The 23,816-nt window shown below is 35.4% G+C and overlaps 2 long non-coding RNA genes across 3 annotated transcripts in view; one reads left to right on the top strand and one right to left on the bottom strand.

Moving 5' to 3' along the window:
* LOC143235128 (uncharacterized) overlaps positions 1 to 23,816 on the bottom strand; it is a 93,803-nt gene that overhangs the window by 25,522 nt on the left and 44,465 nt on the right. The gene's annotated exons all lie outside the window — the stretch shown is intronic.
* Positions 4,014 to 22,786, top strand: LOC143237309 (uncharacterized). Of its 2 annotated transcripts, XR_013020000.1 has the most exons (4): positions 4,014 to 4,108; positions 7,617 to 7,780; positions 11,164 to 11,327; positions 22,139 to 22,786. It is a non-coding gene; the product is annotated as an uncharacterized LOC143237309 (long non-coding RNA). The 2 variants fall into 2 exon arrangements; XR_013019999.1 differs by lacking the exon at positions 11,164 to 11,327.

Genomic DNA, 23,816 nt, shown 5'->3' with positions numbered 1-23,816 from the left:
CATTTCGGGTAAGAATAACAATGGTACTCTTGGATGTGGTTCTTTCTATTTTTGTTTTTCACATATTACGACTGGATAATACATATATATATATATGTATAAACACACATATATATAAATCTACAGACGACATGTATGACTTGTCACATCTCAAACTTTTCCTCTGAGATATACACCAACAAACGGTTATACACTTAATCGCGAAGGGCGACCCTTTATTCATGCTCTAGCTACAATTTGTTGAAAAGTTTAAAGGAGAAATTGTTTTTAAAAACTCAACTTTGAACATCTTCTGTCTTTTCCAACTGCTATCCCTCACTTGTCTGTTTTATATTTCTGTCTTCATTTCCTTACGTCATATATACAACAATTGATTGACAAGTATTGCTCAATACAAACTGAGAAAGACAATAATGAAATTGTTGGAGTCTGTTGATAGAAACGGTCATTTTCTATCTGTTAAACTTGCTACTGTTTATTGATAAAAACAAGTTTGTTTTATTTTTTTAAACTGCGTTTCTTAAAGCACCCCGCTAGTGCAGTGGTATGTCTCCGGATTTACAACGCTTAAATTAGGGGTTGGATTCCCTTGGCTTCACTTGTAAGAAAGCACACACCATTTTTATAACTAAAATTTACATCAATAAAGATACAATCAAACTTTCAGGTTAGTCCAAGTGAAAGCTGGGTTCTTGTCACAAGGAGGGTACTTAACATTCTATCGATCTCAAACAAAGGAATGTTATAAGTATCGTATTTAGTGTTATAATTGTATGATTATAGAATACCAAATGTGGGAATTTTAAATAGATTTTGATTTGTGGTGACATTTTATAGATATGCTATGATGTATTTATTGTTTCTGTAGATAGATACAGATATAAACACCATCTTATAGTAAGATTAAAAAATATGACGTAATTCTATATATTGAATTTACCAAAAATATTTTATTCAACATTGTAACATGCTACAGTTGTTAATATACAGCCTATACTATGTTATTGTATTATTAATTAACTTTGCTTTTTGTTCGTGATTTTAGTAAAGTTTGATAATTATAATTATATAACCCACAACAACTTAATATTCTGTGATGGTTCACCTGGTGTCGTATTATCATTACTAAAATGTTTACGACATTTCAATTTCTCAGCTGTGTATGGAACATTTTCTCACGTTGGGTGATACTCAATTAAGGGCATTGATAATGTGGTTGAGTTTACAACAACAAGCAATATTTTGATCAGGTAGTTATTTTAGTTAAAATAACAATTTTAGGTAGGATGTTGTTGTTTTGAATTAAGCACAAAGCTATACAATGGGCTATGACTCGTGACTGGGCGGTATGCTGTAGCGGTCAATCCAATTATTTCCTTGTAAAACAGTGTTTCGTGAGTAGTGATCACTTGGTACCTTTCCTCTTTCTTTCACTGCTAAATTATTGTTTAAATTTGGCTAAATGCTAAATTTAAACAAACCAACAGTGTCTTTAGACAAATCTGATAAGCTAAAATGTGACGTAATGGAATGTTATTGTTGAGTGGTTCTTAACAGAACACTTTCTATACAAACATGGAACATCAAACATAGTAAACTAAAACTCTTTTGACACACCTACTCTAGAACAACCCTTTATTTATAACCTAGGTATAATTTGTTAACTACCTTTAAAGGAGAAATTGTCTTTTTTTATAACTCAACTTTGAACATCTGATTTTTCCCACTGCTATCTCTCACTTATCTGTTTTATATTTTGTGTTCATTTTCCTTTTGTTCGGTACAGCGGTAAGTTTACGGATCTACAACACTAAAATCACGCGTTCGATTCTCCCCTGTGGACTCAGCAGACAGTTTGGTGCGGCTTTGCTATAAAAAAACATACACGTTCTCTTTAGGTTACGTCACGTATTTACACAACAATTTATTGACGAGTATTGTTACGCTTTTAACCAATACAGACTGTTAAAGACAACAATAAAATGGAGCTATAATATTATTGAATATTTGCATATAGTAACTAAGGAGACAAGATGTTAAAGTTGGAACCGAACTGTGAAGAAAAAAGTAAAATTTTGTAGTCGAAAGTTTCTAACATTACATTTCGTAGGTATTTTGGCCAGTACAATTTGCAGGTAAAGTTTTGTATAAATATTTTAAATGTATATTCACATGAGATTATTATATAAATCTGAATTAAATTCTTGAAATGAAAAACAAAACTTAAACAATATGTAGGGAACATTCATGTTACTCTACAACCTGTGAGAGGCTTAGTAATTAGGGTAAGCAAACATGGGGCTGTTTTGATAGTATGGCACTGAAAGATTTAGAAAAAGTGAACATTTTATGAGAAAAAAAGATTCTTCTTACGGCAGCTACTTGATTGTGCTAATACAAACAATCATTTTATACATTATGTGCTGCTGTTTATTGAATAATTTGTTTGTTTGTTTTGGAATTTCTGCACAAAGCCACTGAGGGCTATCTGTGCTAGCCGTCCCTAATTTAGCAGTGTAAGACTAAAGAGAAGGCAGCTAGTCATCACCACCCACCGCCAACTCTTGGGCTACTCTTTAGCAACGAATAGTGGGATTGACCGTCACATTATACACCCCACGGCTGGGAGGGTGAGCATGTTTAGCGCGACGCGGGCGCGAACATCTCTGTTATCTCTCTAAATCTTAATTGCTGTTAACGACACATCTTTTATCAGTAAAGTTATGCTTCTAATCTTTACTTTGTTCCACAGATTTATTTGATAATACTACTACCCTAACCCTGATTCTTCTGCGTACGCGAGTTAAATAGAACCAGTCGGTGGTTTCTGAACTACTGCACTACACGTAACATTTAAATATGCGTTATTAATGGTAATGTTGGCCATGTAAATTCAAATATTACGTAACAATAATTCTGGTCATGTAAATTATGTACTGTATTTGAAGTTTTATGAACTGCACCTTCGTGGAGTTTAGGATTATATGAGATTTCATTAATATATTTTAAACGTGTGGTAAAAGTTTGGTGAAACGGAGAGCGCTTAGAGACAACAGTTGGTTCGTTTCGTGTTACATAGATAACGTACCCTCTTTTGTCTCTGTACTGGTAGTTTTGTTAATAATATTAGCTATAGTATCTAATTATATTACTTTTTAAATATTTATTTATTAGTAAATTTTAGTTATAGATTTTGTTTCGCATTATCAACTTAATATACGTATTTAGGACTAACCTGAATCTCCTAGGCTGGTCTATCCTCTTGAGATGTTATTGAGATTAAGGCCGAAAATAATACTTTTTATATAAAAAAAAACCGTTAAAAAAAGACATTTAATTATCTATACTTATTAAAAGGTTTATTTGTTGTTTTTTTAGAATCACTCTAAGTAGGTAGCTTGCTTTGATCTTAAGTCAATATTAATGTAATTTGTACAACAAAGCTATTGTATGTATTATTAATAACTATTAGCTTGTGTGTACCTCTTGATGTACTTTTTAAAGTTACATTTCACATTATGTGCAAGTTATTCAGTAGTTTAATTAATACCTTACGTCTAGTTCATTTAAGTGGTTTAACTGCTCGTGTGTAAATTAAATACAATGACTTTGTGTAATTTATAATAATTTAATCACTTACGTATACCTTCCAAGTTGAAGATGTTTTACCACTTATCAAATTTGTGTGATAGGTGTAAGTAGTAATTTAAGAATATTTTAAACTTTGTAGAATTTAAAAGAAAATTGTTATTACCCACTGGTATTTAATATAAGGAATGAAAATACAGCCATTAATTCATTTATATAAGCCTTCAAAGTATTATTTTAAAATACCTTAAGATACACAAAAGAACAACACAACTCTGAAGGATGCGTTTTGATTTCTAGTGTCTTACTAAAATATTTTCATCATTATTCAAAGTATGTCTAATTCGTAAGCATTTTGAGTCTTGAGTTATTTTATTTACAGGACTGGTTATGTAAAACTACATTATTCCTCAAAATGTACGAGCAAAACTGGATGTTCATAATAGAATGTCTCCTACTACATTGCAGTCTGTTTTCAGTAAGGATGCCCCACTCAAACTTTACTACTTGATAGGTTGAGGTAAGTATTTGAGAATAATACGAATCTTATTTTATTTATTTGTTGTGCCTTGTTACGATGGGTTTAGTTTTAAACCTTACCTACTTGGTACTATATTAATTACTCAATTTAGCTCTTGTTACATGGAGCTTAAACATCATACTGCTATTGTTCAAGCAGTTTCAATATCATTATTATTACCGAAACCAAAGGTAAACTGGGGTTATGTTTGCATCCATGTGTGTGTGTGTGTTTATCAGCAATATTTCTCGAAAACATTTGGGTAGATTTGAACGAAAGTTAGTATACAATTGGACTATGACCCAACTCAGAAGTGATTAATATTTGAGGGCCGATGTCAAAGATAACAGCAAGTTCACGAAAAAATCATATTTGTTACCATGGAGACCGATTTTGTACACTACTTTTTGTTTTATATCTTATTCAAAAACGAACGGATTTGTTGAAACTTTGTAATCATGTAGAATATCATTACTTTTTGGTGTTGAAAACGACAAACATTCAGACACATTTTCAAATGTTTCAAGGATTAAATATGGTCAACGCCATTCAGGTACTGGTATTATTATTTAAAAAATCAATATTATTGTTTTATTATTGACTGAGTTAAAGGTATTGCGTTGAGCAGGTTACAAAATCGTAGTTTAGAATGCACTTGATTACTGATAAATTTAACGCCATCCTTTTGTTTCACTTTAAAACATCCTGTACCGAGTTAGTAACATTGTTAGCACTTGGTTGAATGAGGCCTTACAACAATAACGTTATTTAAACAAACCTGTTTCTAAACGATACAAAACATGGAAACTTACCAACTTGTCGGGATCAATATAAACCAGTGAACTAAATATTTAGTTTGTGAGTTATTTTTTATACAAGCATGATCATGTTTTGTTTATAACAAGAAACCTTGACTATGCCATTTCTTTCCAACCTGAGAATAAAAGATTTAGTCTCAATTGTTAAGTTGGTTAAGAATAACGATATGGATGTCAGACATATAAAAATTATAAAGAATGGATATATGAAGTTCAAATAGCAAGACGATGAAGAATATAGATCTTGGTGAGAAGTGGTCGGTAATACAATGAATAATAGGGATTTGGGTGTCAAATAGTTAGCAAGACGATTAAAAATAGAGACGTGGATATCAAGCAGTCGGTAAGATAATGCAAAATGGAGATCTGATAGTTAGAAAAGAGATGAACAATAAATATTTAGTTGCCAGATAGTTAGTGAGACGATGAAGAATAAAGATGTAGATGTCAAACAGTTAGAATAATGATGTGGAAATCAGATAGTTATAACAATATGAAGAATAGACATATGAAGTTCAAATAGCAAGACGATCAAAAATACAGTACTGTGGTCTTTAATACAATGTATAATAGGGATTTGGGTGTTGTATAGAAAGAAGGACAAAAATAGAGATTTGTGTGTCAAATAGTTAAGACGATAAATAATAGAAATATGGATGTCAAAACAGTTAAAACAGAGTTGAAGAATAAAAATATAGAATCCAGATAGTTATAAAGATATGAATAATAGATATATTGATTTGATATAGCAAAACGAAGAACAATAGAGATGTGGATGGGAAGTTGTGAGTAACATAACAAAGAATAGAGATCTGGGTATTAAACACATAAAAGGACAAGAATAAACATTTCAGTGTCAAATAGTTAGGAAGACGAGGAAGAATAGAGATCTGCATATCAAATAATTAAAAAGTTGTATGTCAAATAGTTATAAAATTATGAAGCATAGATTTGTGACGTTCAAATAGCAAGACGATGTCAAACAGTCGTTAAGATAATGCAAAATGGAGATCTAAAGAATTAATAGTTAGAAAAGAGGTGAAGAATAAAGATATTGAAGCCAGATAGTTATAAAGATATGAATAATAGACATATGAATATCAAATTGCAAGGATAAAAATAGTTTGTTTGTTTGTTTTTTTGGAATTTCGCACAAAGCTACTCGAGGGCTATCTGTGCTAGCCGTTTCTAATTTAGCAGTGTAAGACTAGAGGGAAGGCAGCTAGTCATCACCACCCACCGCCAACTCTTGGGCTACTCTTTTACCAACGAATAGTGGGATTGACCGTCACATTATATGCCCCCACGGCTGGGAGGGCGAGCATGTTTTAGCGCGACGCGGGCGCGAACCCGCAACCCTCGGATTACGAGTCGCACGCCTTACGCGCTTGGCCATGCCAGGCCTTTCCCATTGCTACCCCTCACTTATCAGTTTTATTTTTATATATCATTTCCTTCTTTTTTGGCTTACGTCACTTTGTTACAACAACTGATTCAAGAGTATAGTTACACTTGAAACGAATACAAACTGTGAAGAAAGGCAACAATAAAGTTAAACCACAAAATTACTGAATATTTGCATATAATAACTATGGAGACCAGACATTAAAATAAAAGCCGAACTTTGAGAAGAAAGAACAAAATTTTATAGCAAAAAATTACCCACCTTACTTTTCATAGGTATTTCGACCAGTACAATTTGTAGGTATAAAGTTTTGTATGAATATTTTAATTGTATATTCACATAAGGTGATTCTAAAAATCTCAGTTAAATTCTTGAAATAAGAAACAAAAGTCAGACAATTATTAACATTCATTTTACTCTGCAACATGTGAGGCTCAGCAATTAGAGTTAATATATACTGGGATATTTCAGATAGCGTTGTACTGAAAACTTTAGAAAAATGTGTAATTTTCTAAGACAAAAATATTATTTTATACAGTAATTAATGCAGTGGAAAACTGTTCTCATTGTGTGAAGCAAACATTATTTTTGGTCTATTAAGTGTGTTATCGTTTATTTATAAATTAAGAGTTGTGTAACTTCTTTCCTTAAAATTATATTTACAAATTACATCAATAAATATATAAGCAGATTTAGTCCTAGTGAAAGTCTGGTTCTTGTTATGAGGTCAGAACTTTAAAACTCTGTTCTTTGATTAACAAAGGTTTGTCGTACGTATCGTAATCATCATCAGTCAAATGTCCACGATATTTTTCTTTCTAAGTTCAATCAGATATCTTTGGAATGTTTCTCACGTTGGATGATAATGAATAGGCTTTGATAAGGAATTTAAAAGTGGTAGAGTTGTCAAGAATAACGACCATTTTGATCAAGTAATTATTTTAGTTAAGAATAACATTGTTATTGTCGGACGATGTAACATAAATATTTTTATTTAACGACAGTACTTTTAAAATATTTCTTCAGGGCTTAAACGATAAGGACGAACATTAGGGATAAAATCATAAGAAGTAGAAAAGGCAGAGTTCTTTATTTTCGTCATAAAAATGTTACTCAATCGATAAAGAGTTATTTTGTCTTTCACAAGAAGGTCCTTTAGGTGTCTGTATTGTGATTTGAAAGTGTAAACTATGTTAGGTACATAGAGTTTACGTGGTGGAAGAGAGAACTGAAGACCTTTAGCTATCACTGATTTACACTGATTATTTATGTTATAATTACATAGGTTAACAATCTGGTCGCCAGGATGAAACAAGGAATGAATGCTGTTAATCAGTCAATTCAGCCTCAAATTTTGGACATGTTCACACTGCACAATTTGTCTTCGTTCTATTAGTTCCACTTGTTCAGTACATCGGTGCAATCAACACTGGTATCAATCATTCTAAGGTTAGTACAGAACACTTTGAACTTTTCCAGTAAAATTTATGTTCTGTTGATGTTTTGTACGAAATTCTTGATCCAACTCCACCAAACATGCTCACCCTTTATGATGTCTGTGTGGGGGAGGGAGAACATTGTTAGGGTCAATCTCACTATTCGTTTGTGAAAGAGTGGTTAGTGGATGGTGATGATGAGGTACCTCTATTCTTTCACTGCTAAATTACATACGACTAGCGTTGATAGCCCTCGTGTAGCTTCAGCCCAATGTAAATCAAAGCAATAGTATCTTCAGACAAATCTGATAATCTAACAACTTTTGAACATTTTGGTTTGGTTCTTTAAAGTGGAGATACTTTGGATTCACGTTTCGAAGAATGCATTCTGAAAAAAAGCAAATTTCAAGGTTGATGATTAATGGTATAACTATATTGAAGATGAAGAAATAGATTCATACAACAGAAGGGAACAGAGATAAAGTTTTCAATATTTTACAGATTCAGTATTTAAAGTAAACAAAATCTTGATGATGAGAAACCTACTTCAGATAAAAATGTATATCTGAATGGCTGGTATGGGTACTAACACTTGTATTGTGTAACAGAATGGCTGGTATGGGTACTAACACTTTTACTGAGAAGGAGAGAAAAACATTTCGACCTTCCAAGATCATCTTCAGATGAAGAAAGAGAGAGTTCGCAAGTGGCCGTTGCTGGACATATGTCTCAGGGACGATGGTATAAACCAGTGGTGCACAAACTTTAGAGTCAGGGGCCACAAAAAGTGAAGATTAAAATCGTCCCACAGTTGTTTCACACAAGATGGACATCACATTTAAGAACACACAAATGACGATTACATTAAAGTGTTTGCACATTATTCTGAGAAATGTTACAATACGTCAACTGTCACAAAGTCAATGCGATGGATGGTGCTGCATGTCATCTACGAACTTAGAAATGTTCAGCTTGACGTTGAAAGACGCAAGATTGCTTCCAGATGATCATCAGTCAGCTGATTGCGAGTGTTGTTTTATTCAGTTTCATATACGAGAAAGCCTGTTCACAAGTGGTGTGGACAAGTGCGTTCTCTTTCAGATTAGCAAATGTATCAGGCAACGTTTTGTAGAAGTCAAGCAAACTGTTTTCTCGGTAAATAACACGCAGTTCATCAGATGCTTCGATATCAGTAAGTTCAAGCTGATATTCTGCTGAAAAGTCATCCACTGACACACTGAACGGATCAGCAAAAAGTTTCATCAACAATCTGCATTGGTCAAAGTCGTGAGTGAAACCGTGAGTTGAAGGATTGGATCAAAGTATCTAGCTTCCCAACATAAACTTGTGTGTCAATGTCCTGATTCTTCTGTAGCTGTGACTGAAAAGTGGGAAAGTGCGCGAAGTTGCCTGATGTTGTTTGCTGCCAGAATAACTGCAACTGTGTCCTGAAAGCTGAGGCGTAATTTGCAAGCTGACAGACAAGCTGATTTTTGCCTTGCAACTTCAAATTCAGATCATTCAAGTGTTGTGTCATGTCGACCAGAAAGGTCAAATCAGCTTACCATGTTGGATCAGTCATGGAAAGTATTTCTATCTTTGTTCTTGCTTCTGAGGAATTCTGTCAGTTCATTAATCAACTCCAATAATCTTCTGAGCATCTTCCCTCGACTCAGCCAGCGTACTTCACAGTGATACACAAGGTCACCATAGACTTAATCAATTTTTTTCAAGAAGACTTTGAAACTGACTGTGATTGAGCCCTCGTGATTTGATGAATTTAATGGTTTTCGTCACTAACGCCATCAGTGCCTGAAAACGAAGTTCTTTAATGCACAGGTTCTGTTGGTGAATAATGCAGTGCAACTTCACCAACTATTGTTCTGCTTTCCTCAATGCTTCATCAACAGTGCTACCAGCCCGCTACTTTCTCCGGTCATGGCTGGTGCTCCATCATTGTCACACTTACCAGTTTCGTGAAATCCAATGAAACACTACTATACTACTGTCTCCTCGAACAGAGCAGACCCAGTTGTCTGACCCTTCATGGAACCATGCTGATTTGTTCCTCTGTGATATCAAACGATGACGACACACCATGAAAAAAAAACTAGTTGCTGTGCTGTTGAACTGATGTCAGTCGACTCGTCTGCTGCTAAAGAGAAGTAAACAAAGTTGGCTGCTTTATTTGAAAGCGGTCTTGTCACATCTGCTGAGAGGTGTGAAATTCTTCACTGAACTGTCGTACGATTCAAAGCCACCATCTGTAGCTTGCGGACTGCTTCCGGACACAACTTTTCCGATACAGTAATCATGCATTGCTTGACAAAATAACCATCAATGAACGGTTGGCCAGATTTCGCTATCATCAACGAAATATCGTAACTGACCTCACATGCTGCACCTAAATCTGCTGACTGCTTTGAGAAAACGTTCTGCGACTGCCGCAGAGATTCTATTCGAGCTGTTCGTTTATCAATGACTACGTTGTGGAAATCTTTATGCTTCGACTCATAATGACACTTTATATTGAATACCTTCGCCACTGCTACTGTCGAATGACACAGCAGACAAATCACGTTCTTCTGTTCTTAAAGAAAACAGTACTGTGCAGTACAATCATCATGAAACTGCCGGTTTTTGTCATCAACTTTTCTTTTACGATTAGCTACCATTTTTGTGACGAAATAATATCAAAATAGGGCTCGTAAGTAAATCTCGAAGAACAATTGGAACGCGTGAGATTTCGTAATTAAGGAAATATTACGTCATTAAGCCAAAGATTATATGCCTATGCATTAACGAGATTTTCTTATTAAATTTTCTTTATTGCTCGACACAAATATGGAACCAGTGCCTAATCTAATGCATATTCTTCTATAGCGCTTAATCTTCGCGAACTCTAAGTGCGCGAACTCTCTATGTTTGAGTTTCCTGTTGGACATCGCGGGCCTGATTTTGTGCACCACTGACATAAACAGATACGGAAAGTTATTTACCCGTTGATAAAATAAAACGTGGTTATTTTGCTGTCGAAATAAGGGCAAACTGCTATCTGCACTGTCGTGCATAGAAACAACAAAAACCACAAGAAGGTCTTTCCCCGAATTTTAGTTAAGCTATAGCTAGAAGAAAGGCCGAATTTACACCCTGAACTGGTCTCGCGGGCAGATTGAAATTTTTACTATGTGACTAAGTATCGGGAATGTATTGCTCGTGCTAACTAGACGCTGCTAGACAGATCACAGCCAAAAGGAACTTGCTTGATCGATGTTCATAGGTGTCCGCGACACACGCTTCAAAACCACTGTCGTAATATTTGTCTGTCCATTCTGTCATTGTTAATTTGTTATGTTGTTTAATAGTATTACATACAAAGTAAATTTTACTTTGCAGGTAACATGTTTACCAAACAAATGAAGACAACATGTACTACTCAGTGAACCTCTTTATTGAATCAATAAATGTCAGCACAAATATATATTATGTGTACTGAAAGTTTGCCAAATTTCATACAGATACACGAGTCGTATCGATACAGTCCTCTCGAGTTCTTCATGGTAAGTACTCGTATGTTACTCTTTTACCAACACATTTTTAATATTTAGTGTTTGAATTAATTAAATACAGAAACAGACAAGGAAAGCTATTCAACCATTGATGAAACAAAACATGCTTATTGTACTGTCAAAACAAGGGCAAACTGCTATCTGCAGTGTCGTGTATGGAAGCGTTATAAACCACGAGGTCTTCCCTCCAATTTTAGCTGAGCTATAACTAGGAGAAAGGCCGAATTTACACCCTGACAGGCAAACCGTAATTTTCACTTGGGGCACTCAACCGTGCGACTAAACATTACTAGTACATCTGTTCAATATATATGCCTGATTGACAACTTTACGTAAGTATCTGTAAAACATACATATCGTGTTGACTACTTTCCTGTAACCACTCAACAACATACATTCCTGGTTTACTACTTTATTAATAGCTTTGAACAACGTACATTCCTGGTTTACTACTTTATTAATAGCTTTGAACAACATACATTCCTGGTTTACTACTTTATTAATAGCTTTGAACAACATACATTCCTGGTTTACTACTTTATTAATAGCTTTGAACAACGTACATTCCTGGTTTACTACTTTATTAATAGCTTTGAACAACGTACATTCCTGGTTTACTACTTTATTAATAGCTTTGAACAACGCACATTCCTGGTTTACTACTTTATTAATAGCTTTGAACAACTTACATTCCTTGTTTGCTACTTTATTAACAGCTTTGAACAACATACATTCCTTGTTTGCAACTTTATTAACAGCTTTGAACAACATACATACATTGTTTACTAATTTATTAATAGCTTTGAACAACATACATTCCTTGTTTACTACTTTATTAATAGCTTTGAACAACATACATTCTTTGTTCACTACTTTATTAATAGCTTTGAGCAACATGCATTCCTCGTTTACCACTTTATTAATAGCTTTGAACAACATACATAGATACCTGGTTGACTAAATTACCCTGTACAACAGAACAACAGAGATACCTGGTTCACTAAATTACCCTGTACAACTGAACAACACAGACACCTGGTTCACCAAATTACCCTGTACAAGTGAACAACATAGATACCTGGTTCACTAAATTACCCTGTACAACTGAACAACATAGATACCTGGTTCACTAAATTACCCTGTACAACTGAACAACAGAGATACCTGGTTCACTAAATTACCCTGTACAACTGAACAACGTAGATACCTGGTTCACTAAATTACCCTCTACAACTGAAGAACATAGATACCTGGTTCACTAAATTACTCTGTACAACTGAACAACGTAGATACCTGGTTCACTAAATTACTCTGTACAACTGAACAACGTAGATACCTGGTTCACTAAATTACTCTGTACAACTGAACAACGTAGATACCTGGTTCACTAAATTACCCTGTACAAATGAACAACATAAATACCTGGTTCACTAAATTACCCTGTACAACTGAACAACATAGATACCTGGTTCACTAAATTACCCTGTACAAGTGAACAACACAGATACCTGGTTTACTAAATTACCCTGTACAACTGAACAACATAGATACGTGGTTCACTAAATTACCCTGTACAACTGAACAACATAGATACCTGGTTCACTAAATTACCCTGTACAACTGAACAACGTAGATACCTGGTTCACTAAATTACCCTGTACAACTGAACAACGTAGATACCTGGTTCACTAAATTACCCTGTACAACTGAACAACATAGATACCTGGTTCACTAAATTACCCTGTACAACTGAACAACACAGATACCTGGTTCACTAAATTACCCTCTACAACTGAACAACACAGATACCTGGTTCACTAAATTACCCTCTACAACTGAACAACACAGATACCTGGTTCACTAAATTACCCTGTACAACTGAACAACGTATATACCTGGTTCACTAAATTACCCTGTACAACAGAACAACATAGATATCTGGTTCACTAAATTACTCTGTACAACTGAACAACGTAGATACCTGGTTCACTAAATTACCCTGTACAACTGAACAACATAGATACGTGGTTCACTAAATTACCCTGTACAACAGAACAACAGAGATACCTGGTTCACTAAATTACCCTGTACAACTGAACAACGTAGATACCTGTTTCACTAAATTACCCTCTACAACTGAAGAACATAGATACCTGGTTCACTAAATTACTCTGTACAACTGAACAACGTAGATACCTGGTTCACTAAATTACTCTGTACAACTGAACAACGTAGATACCTGGTTCACTAAATTACCCTGTACAACTGAACAACATAGATACGTGGTTCACTAAATTACCCTGTACAACAGAACAACAGAGATACCTGGTTCACTAAATTACCCTGTACAACTGAACAACATAAATACCTGGTTCACTAAATTACCCTGTACAACTGAACAACACAGATACCTGGTTCACTAAATTACCCTGTACAACTGAACAACATAGATACGTGGTTCACTAAATTACCCTGTACAACAGAACAACAGAGATACCTGTTTCACTAAATTACCCTGTACAACTGAACAACATAAATACCTGGTTCACTAAATTACCCTGTACAACTGAACAACATAGATACCTGGTTCACTAAATTACCCTGTACAACTGAACAACGTAGATACCTGGTTCACTAAATTACCCTGTACAAGTGAACAACACAGATACCTGGTTCACTAAATTACCCTGTACAACTGAACAACGTAGATACCTGGTTCACTAAATTACCCTGTACAACTGAACAACATAGATACCTGGTTCACTAAATTACCCTGTACAACTGAACAACATAGATACCTGGTTCACTAAATTACCCTGTACAACTGAACAACATAGATACCTGGTTCACTAAATTACCCTGTACAACTGAACAACATAGATACCTGGTTCACTAAATTACTCTGTACAACTGAACAACATAGATACCTGGTTCACTAAATTACCCTGTACAACTGAACAACATAGATACCTGGTTCACTAAATTACCCTGTACAACTGAACAACATAGATACCTGGTTCACTAAATTACCCTGTACAACTGAACAACATAGATACCTGGTTCACTAAATTACCCTGTACAACTGAACAACACAGATACCTGGTTCACTAAATTACCCTGTACAACTGAACAACATAGATACCTGGTTCACTAAATTACCCTGTACAACTGAACAACACAGATACCTGGTTCACTAAATTACCCTGAACAACACAGATACAAAATTACCCTGTGAACAACACAGATACCTGGTTCACTAAATTACCCTGTACAACTGAACAACACAGATACCTGGTTCACTAAATTACCCTGTACAACTGAACAACATAGATACCTGGTTCACTAAATTACCCTGTACAACTGAACAACATAGATACCTGGTTCACTAAATTACCCTGTACAACTGAACAACATAGATACCTGGTTCACTAAATTACCCTGTACAACTGAACAACGTAGATACCTGGTTCACTAAATTACCCTGTACAACTGAACAACACAGATACCTGGTTCACTAAATTACCCTGTACAACTGAACAACACAGATACCTGGTTCACTAAATTACCCTGTACAACTGAACAACATAGATACCTGGTTCACTAAATTACCCTGTACAACTGAACAACATAGATACCTGGTTCACTAAATTACCCTGTACAACTGAACAACACAGATACCTGGTTCACTAAATACCTGATACCTGGTTCACTAAATTACACCTAAATTACACAACTGAACAACACAGATACCTGGTTCACTAAATTACCCTGTACAACTGAACAACACCTGGTTCAGATACCTGGTTCACTAAATTACCCAACTGAACAACGTACCTGGTTCAAAATTACCCTGTACAACTGAACAACACAGATACCTGGTTCACTAAATTACCCTGTACAACTGAACAACATAGATACCTGGTTCACTAAATTACCCTGTACAACTGAACAACATAGATACCTGGTTCACTAAATTACCCTGTACAACTGAACAACATAGATACCTGGTTCACTAAATTACCCTGTACAACTGAACAACATAGATACCTGGTTCACTAAATTACCCTGTACAACTGAACAACACAGATACCTGGTTCACTAAATTACCCTGTACAACTGAACAACACAGATACCTGGTTCACTAAATTACCCTGTACAACTGAACAACGTAGATACCTGGTTCACTAAATTACCCTGTACAACAGAACAACATAGATACCTGGTTCACTAAATTACCCTGTACAACTGAACAACGTAGATACCTGGTTCACTAAATTACCCTGTACAACTGAACAACATAGATACCTGGTTCACTAAATTACCCTGTACAACTGAACAACGTAGATACCTGGTTCACTAAATTACCCTGTACAACTGAACAACATAGATACCTGGTTCACTAAATTACCCTGTACAACTGAACAACATAGATACCTGGTTCACTAAATTACCCTGTACAACTGAACAACATAGATACCTGGTTCACTAAATTACCCTGTACAACTGAACAACATAAATACCTGGTTCACTAAATTACCCTGTACAACTGAACAACATAGATACCTGGTTCACTAAATTACCCTGTACAACTTAACAACGTAGATACCTGGTTCACTAAATTACCCTGTACAAGTGAACAACACAGATACCTGGTTCACTAAATTACCCTGTACAACTGAACAACATAGATACCTGGTTCACTAAATTACCCTGTACAACTGAACAACATAGATACCTGGTTCACTAAATTACCCTGTACAACTGAACAACATAAATACCTGGTTCACTAAATTACCCTGTACAACTGAACAACATAGATACCTGGTTCACTAAATTACCCTGTACAACTGAACAACACAGATACCTGGTTCACTAAATTACCCTGTACAACTGAACAACACAGATACCTGGTTCACTAAATTACCCTGTACAACTGAACAACACAGATACCTGGTTCACTAAATTACCCTGTACAACTGAACAACATAGATACCTGGTTCACTAAATTACCCTGTACAACTGAACAACGTAGATACCTGGTTCACTAAATTACCCTGTACAACTGAACAACATAGATACCTGGTTCACTAAATTACCCTGTACAACTGAACAACATAGATACCTGGTTCACTAAATTACCCTGTACAACTGAACAACCCTGTACAACTGAACAACACAGATACCTGGTTCACTAAATTACCCTGTACAACTGAACAACACAGATACCTGGTTCACTAAATTACCCTGTACAACTGAACAACATAGATACCTGGTTCACTAAATTACCCTGTACAACTGAACAACATAGATACCTGGTTCACTAAATTACCCTGTACAACTGAACAACATACAACTGACAACAACAACACAGATACCTGGTTCACTAAATTACCCTGTACAACTGAACAACGTAGATACCTGGTTCACTAAATTACCCTGTACAACTGAACAACACAGATACCTGGTTCACTAAATTACCCTGTACAACTGAACAACATAGATACGTGGTTCACTAAATTACCCTGTACAACTGAACAACATAGATACCTGGTTCACTAAATTACCCTGTACAACTGAACAACATAGATACCTGGTTCACTAAATTACCCTGTACAACTGAACAACACAGATACCTGGTTCACTAAATTACCCTGTACAACTGAACAACACAGATACCTGGTTCACTAAATTACCCTGTACAACTGAACAACACAGATACCTGGTTCACTAAATTACCCTGTACAACTGAACAACACAGATACCTGGTTCACTAAATTACCCTGTACAACTGAACAACATAGATACCTGGTTCACTAAATTACCCTGTACAACTGAACAACATAGATACCTGGTTCACTAAATTACCCTGTACAACTGAACAACATAGATACCTGGTTCACTAAATTACCCTGTACAACTGAACAACACAGATACCTGGTTCACTAAATTACCCTGTACAACTGAACAACACAGATACCTGGTTCACTAAATTACCCTCTACAACTGAACAACACAGATACCTGGTTCACTAAATTACCCTGTACAACAACTGAACAACACAGATACCTGGTTCACTAAATTACCCTGTACAACTGAACAACATAGATACCTGGTTCACTAAATTACCCTGTACAACTGAACAAACAACATAGATACCTGGTTCACTAAATTACCCTGTACAACTGAACAACGTAGATACCTGGTTCACTAAATTACCCTGTACAACTGAACAACATAGATACCTGGTTCACTAAATTACCCTGTACAACTGAACAACATAGATACCTGGTTCACTAAATTACCCTGTACAACTGAACAACATAGATACCTGGTTCACTAAATTACCCTGTACAACTGAACAACAGAGATACCTGGTTCACTAAATTACCCTGTACAACTGAACAACATAGATACCTGGTTCACTAAATTACCCTGTACAACTGAACAACATAGATACCTGGTTCACTAAATTACCCTGTACAACTGAACAACGTAGATACCTGGTTCACTAAATTACCCTGTACAACTGAACAACACAGATACCTGGTTCACTAAATTACCCTGTACAAGTGAACAACACAGATACCTGGTTCACTAAATTACCCTGTACAACTGAACAACACAGATACCTGGTTCACTAAATTACCCTGTACAACTGAACAACATAGATACCTGGTTCACTAAATTACCCTGTACAACTGAACAACATAGATACCTGGTTCACTAAATTACCCTGTACAACTGAACAACATAGATACCTGGTTCACTAAATTACCCTGTACAACTGAACAACACAGATACCTGGTTCACTAAATTACCCTGTACAACTGAACAACGTAGATACCTGGTTCACTAAATTACCCTGTACAACTGAACAACACAGATACCTGGTTCACTAAATTACCCTGTACAACAGAACAACAGAGATACCTGTTTCACTAAATTACCCTGTACAACTGAACAACATAGATACCTGGTTCACTAAATTACCCTGTACAACTGAACAACATAGATACCTGGTTCACTAAATTACCCTGTACAACTGAACAACGTAGATACCTGGTTCACTAAATTACCCTGTACAAGTGAACAACACAGATACCTGGTTCACTAAATTACCCTGTACAACTGAACAACGTAGATACCTGGTTCACTAAATTACCCTGTACAACTGAACAACATAGATACCTGGTTCACTAAATTACCCTGTACAACTGAACAACATAGATACCTGGTTCACTAAATTACCCTGTACAACTGAACAACGTAGATACCTGGTTCACTAAATTACCCTGTACAACTGAACAACATAGATACCTGGTTCACTAAATTATCCTGTACAAGTGAACAACACAGATACCTGGTTCACTAAATTACCCTCTACAACTGAACAACACAGATACCTGGTTCACTAAATTACCCTCTACAACTGAACAACACAGATACCTGGTTCACTAAATTACCCTGTACAACTGAACAACACAGATACCTGGTTCACTAAATTACCCTGTACAACAGAACAACATAGATATCTGGTTCACTAAATTACCCTGTACAACTGAACAACGTAGATACCTGGTTCACTAAATTACCCTCTACAACTGAACAACATAGATACCTGGTTCACTAAATTACTCTGTACAACTGAACAACTTAGATACCTGGTTCACTAAATTACTCTGTACAACTGAACAACGTAGATACCTGGTTCACTAAATTACCCTGTACAACTGAACAACATAGATACGTGGTTCACTAAATTACCCTGTACAACAGAACAACAGAGATACCTGGTTCACTAAATTACCCTGTACAACTGAACAACATAAATACCTGGTTCACTAAATTACCCTGTACAACTGAACAACATAGATACCTGGTTCACTAAATTACCCTGTACAACTGAACAACGTAGATACCTGGTTCACTAAATTACCCTGTACAAGTGAACAACACAGATACCTGGTTCACTAAATTACCCTGTACAAGTGAACAACACAGATACCTGGTTCACTAAATTACCCTGTACAAGTGAACAACACAGATACCTGGTTCACTAAATTACCCTGTACAACTGAACAACATAGATACCTGTTTCACTAAATTACCCTGTACAACTGAACAACATAAATACCTGGTTCACTAAATTACCCTGTACAACTGAACAACATAAATACCTGGTTCACTAAATTACCCTGTACAACTGAACAACACAGATACCTGGTTCACTAAATTACCCTGTACAACTGAACAACGTAGATACCTGGTTCACTAAATTACCCTGTACAAGTGAACAACACAGATACCTGGTTCACTAAATTACCCTGTACAACTGAACAACAGAGATACCTGGTTCACTAAATTACCCTGTACAACTGAACAACATAGATACCTGGTTCACTAAATTACCCTGTACAACTGAACAACATAGATACCTGGTTCACTAAATTACCCTGTACAACTGAACAACATAGATACCTGGTTCACTAAATTACCCTGTACAACTGAACAACACAGATACCTGGTTCACTAAATTACCCTGTACAACTGAACAACACAGATACCTGGTTCACTAAATTACCCTGTACAACTGAACAACACAGATACCTGGTTCACTAAATTACCCTGTACAACTGAACAACATAGATACCTGGTTCACTAAATTACCCTGTACAACTGAACAACGTAGATACCTGGTTCACTAAATTACCCTGTACAACTGAACAACATAGATACCTGGTTCACTAAATTACTCTGTACAACTGAACAACATAGATACCTGGTTCACTAAATTACCCTGTACAACTGAACAACATAGATACGTGGTTCACTAAATTACCCTGTACAACAGAACAACAGAGATACCTGGTTCACTAAATTACCCTGTACAACTGAACAACATAAATACCTGGTTCACTAAATTACCCTGTACAACTGAACAACATAGATACCTGGTTCACTAAATTACCCTGTACAACTGAACAACATAGATACCTGGTTCACTAAATTACCCTGTACAACTGAACAACACAGATACCTGGTTCACTAAATTACCCTGTACAACTGAACAACACAGATACCTGGTTCACTAAATTACCCTGTACAACTGAACAACACAGATACCTGGTTCACTAAATTACCCTGTACAACTGAACAACATAGATACCTGGTTCACTAAATTACCCTGTACAACTGAACAACATAGATACCTGGTTCACTAAATTACCCTGTACAACTGAACAACATAAATACCTGGTTCACTAAATTACCCTGTACAACTGAACAACACAGATACCTGGTTCACTAAATTACCCTGTACAACTTAACAACGTAGATACCTGGTTCACTAAATTACCCTGTACAAGTGAACAACACAGATACCTGGTTCACTAAATTACCCTGTACAACTGAACAACGTAGATACGTGGTTCACTAAATTACCCTGTACAACTGAACAACAAAGATACCTGGTTCACTAAATTACCCTGTACAACTGAACAACGTAGATACCTGGTTCACTAAATTACCCTCTACAACTGAAGAACATAGATACCTGGTTCACTAAATTACTCTGTACAACTGAACAACGTAGATACCTGGTTCACTAAATGACTCTGTACAACTGAACAACGTAGATACCTGGTTCACTAAATTACCCTGTACAACTGAACAACATAGATACGTGGTTCACTAAATTACCCTGTACAACAGAACAACAGAGATACCTGTTTCACTAAATTACCCTGTACAACTGAACAACATAAATACCTGGTTCACTAAATTACCCTGTACAACTGAACAACATAGATACCTGGTTCACTAAATTACCCTGTACAACTTAACAACGTAGATACCTGGTTCACTAAATTACTCTGTACAACTGAACAACGTAGATACCTGGTTCACTAAATTACCCTGTACAACTGAACAACATAGATACGTGGTTCACTAAATTACCCTGTACAACAGAACAACAGAGATACCTGTTTCACTAAATTACCCTGTACAACTGAACAACATAAATACCTGGTTCACTAAATTACCCTGTACAACTGAACAACATAGATACCTGGTTCACTAAATTACCCTGTACAACTTAACAACGTAGATACCTGGTTCACTAAATTACCCTGTGCAAGTGAACAACACAGATACCTGGTTCACTAAATTACCCTGTACAACTGAACAACGTAGATACGTGGTTCACTAAATTACCCTGTACAACTGAACAACATAGATACCTGGTTCACTAAATTACCCTGTACAACTGAACAACGTAGATACCTGGTTCACTAAATTACTCTGTACAACTGAACAACATAGATACCTGGTTCACTAAATTACCCTGTACAATTGTACATCATACATGCCCAGTTGACTACTTCACTGGTACATCTGAACAACATACAACTTTAAATAATAATTATAAATCTGTACGAACAATTTCACTCAGATATACTTTAGACTTTATACTTTTGTAAGATTTATTGAGTGTAAGTCACAAAGATGTGAGAAACCAATCGAAACTTTCATGTTTGTTTATATGTAAAGTCTGACAAGATTCTACATCATAAAATTTACCTGTTGTTTTTAACCCTTAATCTCAGAGCTTATAGACGTGTTTTAACAATAGACAATTTATTTACTGTTTTTTTAACTTCTAATCCCAAATCATATTGTTGTATTTGTTATCTAATTCTCATTTCTTGACATAGTAAATACTCAAGCCTCGTTTTTTGTACAATTTTCTTAGAGGTTTACTTTTGACAGACTTTTTATCTCATCCTTTTATAATGTTACAGAATGCGATATCAACACCTATCAGTGAAGCCCGACTTTGAAAGCAGCTGTAGACAATATTTGATTGGACAGAGAACATTATGTACTGCTTGTTTTATACATACTGTGAACAGTGGTGTCTGTCCATCAGTTCATCTGTCTCCTGTTTATGACGGCTTCACTTCTCATGTTGAGTGTGAAAAGCTATGGATGAAGTCAAAGTACAACATTAACTTTTAAATAACAGTAGAACAGGTATGAATAATGTTAACAACAAACAGGATATTCTACACTAACTTGTTATGAATTAATAACACTATGTATCAGAATGTGACATAACGGTTTGTTATTGTTAAATTGTTCTTAGCAGAACACTTACTATACAAACATAGAAAACCAAAACTCATGTAACACACTTACTCTAGAGTATCACACAGTCTTACAATTAGTCTTTAGTCACTGCTACACGAGGGCTATTTGCGCTAGTCAGCCATAATGTAGCAGAAAGACCAGATGGAAGTCAAGTAGTCATCGCTACCAACCGCCAAGTCTTGGTCTACTATTTTGTACTATTTGCTGGTGTATAACTCATCATATACCATTAGGTTCCTCGACTCAAATCACTACAAGTTGATGTATATATAAATAATTTACGTAGGTTCTCATACACTTTCTCGCTCCATTTACTATGATAACTGTATTTATATATACACATATATACGTATGTACATAGATGTAGACGGACGAGAATTTAAATAGAAATGTTGATATTTTTTTAGGGTAACACTGTCTTCTCAGTCAACGTTGTACGAATGTTGATGACGAAGTTACGTATAGACAATTCCTCAGAAACTGCGCATGTCAGGTAGATATTAGTGGTTGTCTGATTTAATAACAAGCTCAGCGATGGTAAAAACTATTTTAAAATTTGAAGAAAAATAAACATATGAGTATCTAGAAAACTATGGGAAAATATCAGTATATTTAGTGAAGTATTTGTTGTATTTTTTACTTTATAAGTAATTCTATCTTTTTAAAAGTAGTAACATAGAAATTCAAGAATGTTCTGGTGCTTGTCCTGTTTGAAATTATTTAGATTTTTATTGATTACTTCAATTACCACTCCTCAACATATTTCACACTTGAACATTGATAATAAAACTGTAAACAGTTTCAGGTTTGTTTTGTTTTCTTTTAACCAATAGCTTAACCTTTTAATGTACTCCTATACATCAGAATTCCCAGATGTTAAGTGATTTATAGAACTGTGTATTCTTAAAAAACACATCAACTTATTACAATAAAATTTATATCAGGTTGTGACTGTTATACAAGATTAAATATTAATATGAATAGATACAGCTTAAAGGATTTTTCAAAATCTATAAAATAAAAATCAGTCCTAACCTAGAAACAAAAGTCCACGAAACGTATTTGGGATTTTATTGTAAAGAAATGTAAACAGCTTTCCAAAGGAAAATAAATGTCAGAAGAGAATAAATAACTGTTTTTATAGGAAAGTCATCAAAGCTACTGCGCTTCTTTTCCGTTTACTCGGAATCACTTATCTTCTGCATCAGTCCTCATGACGATACTCACCTAGAGAGGGAGTACATGGTAACTAACGCCTTGTTGTAGTCCTCCAAGTAAGTATTTCAAGTCTGATTTTATATGAACGGGGAAAGCAGAAAAATGTGGGTG

Source organism: Tachypleus tridentatus, chromosome 2 (assembly GCF_004210375.1).
Source record: "Tachypleus tridentatus isolate NWPU-2018 chromosome 2, ASM421037v1, whole genome shotgun sequence".
NCBI classification, from domain to species: domain Eukaryota; kingdom Metazoa; phylum Arthropoda; class Merostomata; order Xiphosura; family Limulidae; genus Tachypleus; species Tachypleus tridentatus.
The sequence above is the reverse complement of the archived record's forward strand: the minus strand, read 5'-3'. Positions and strand labels throughout refer to the sequence as shown.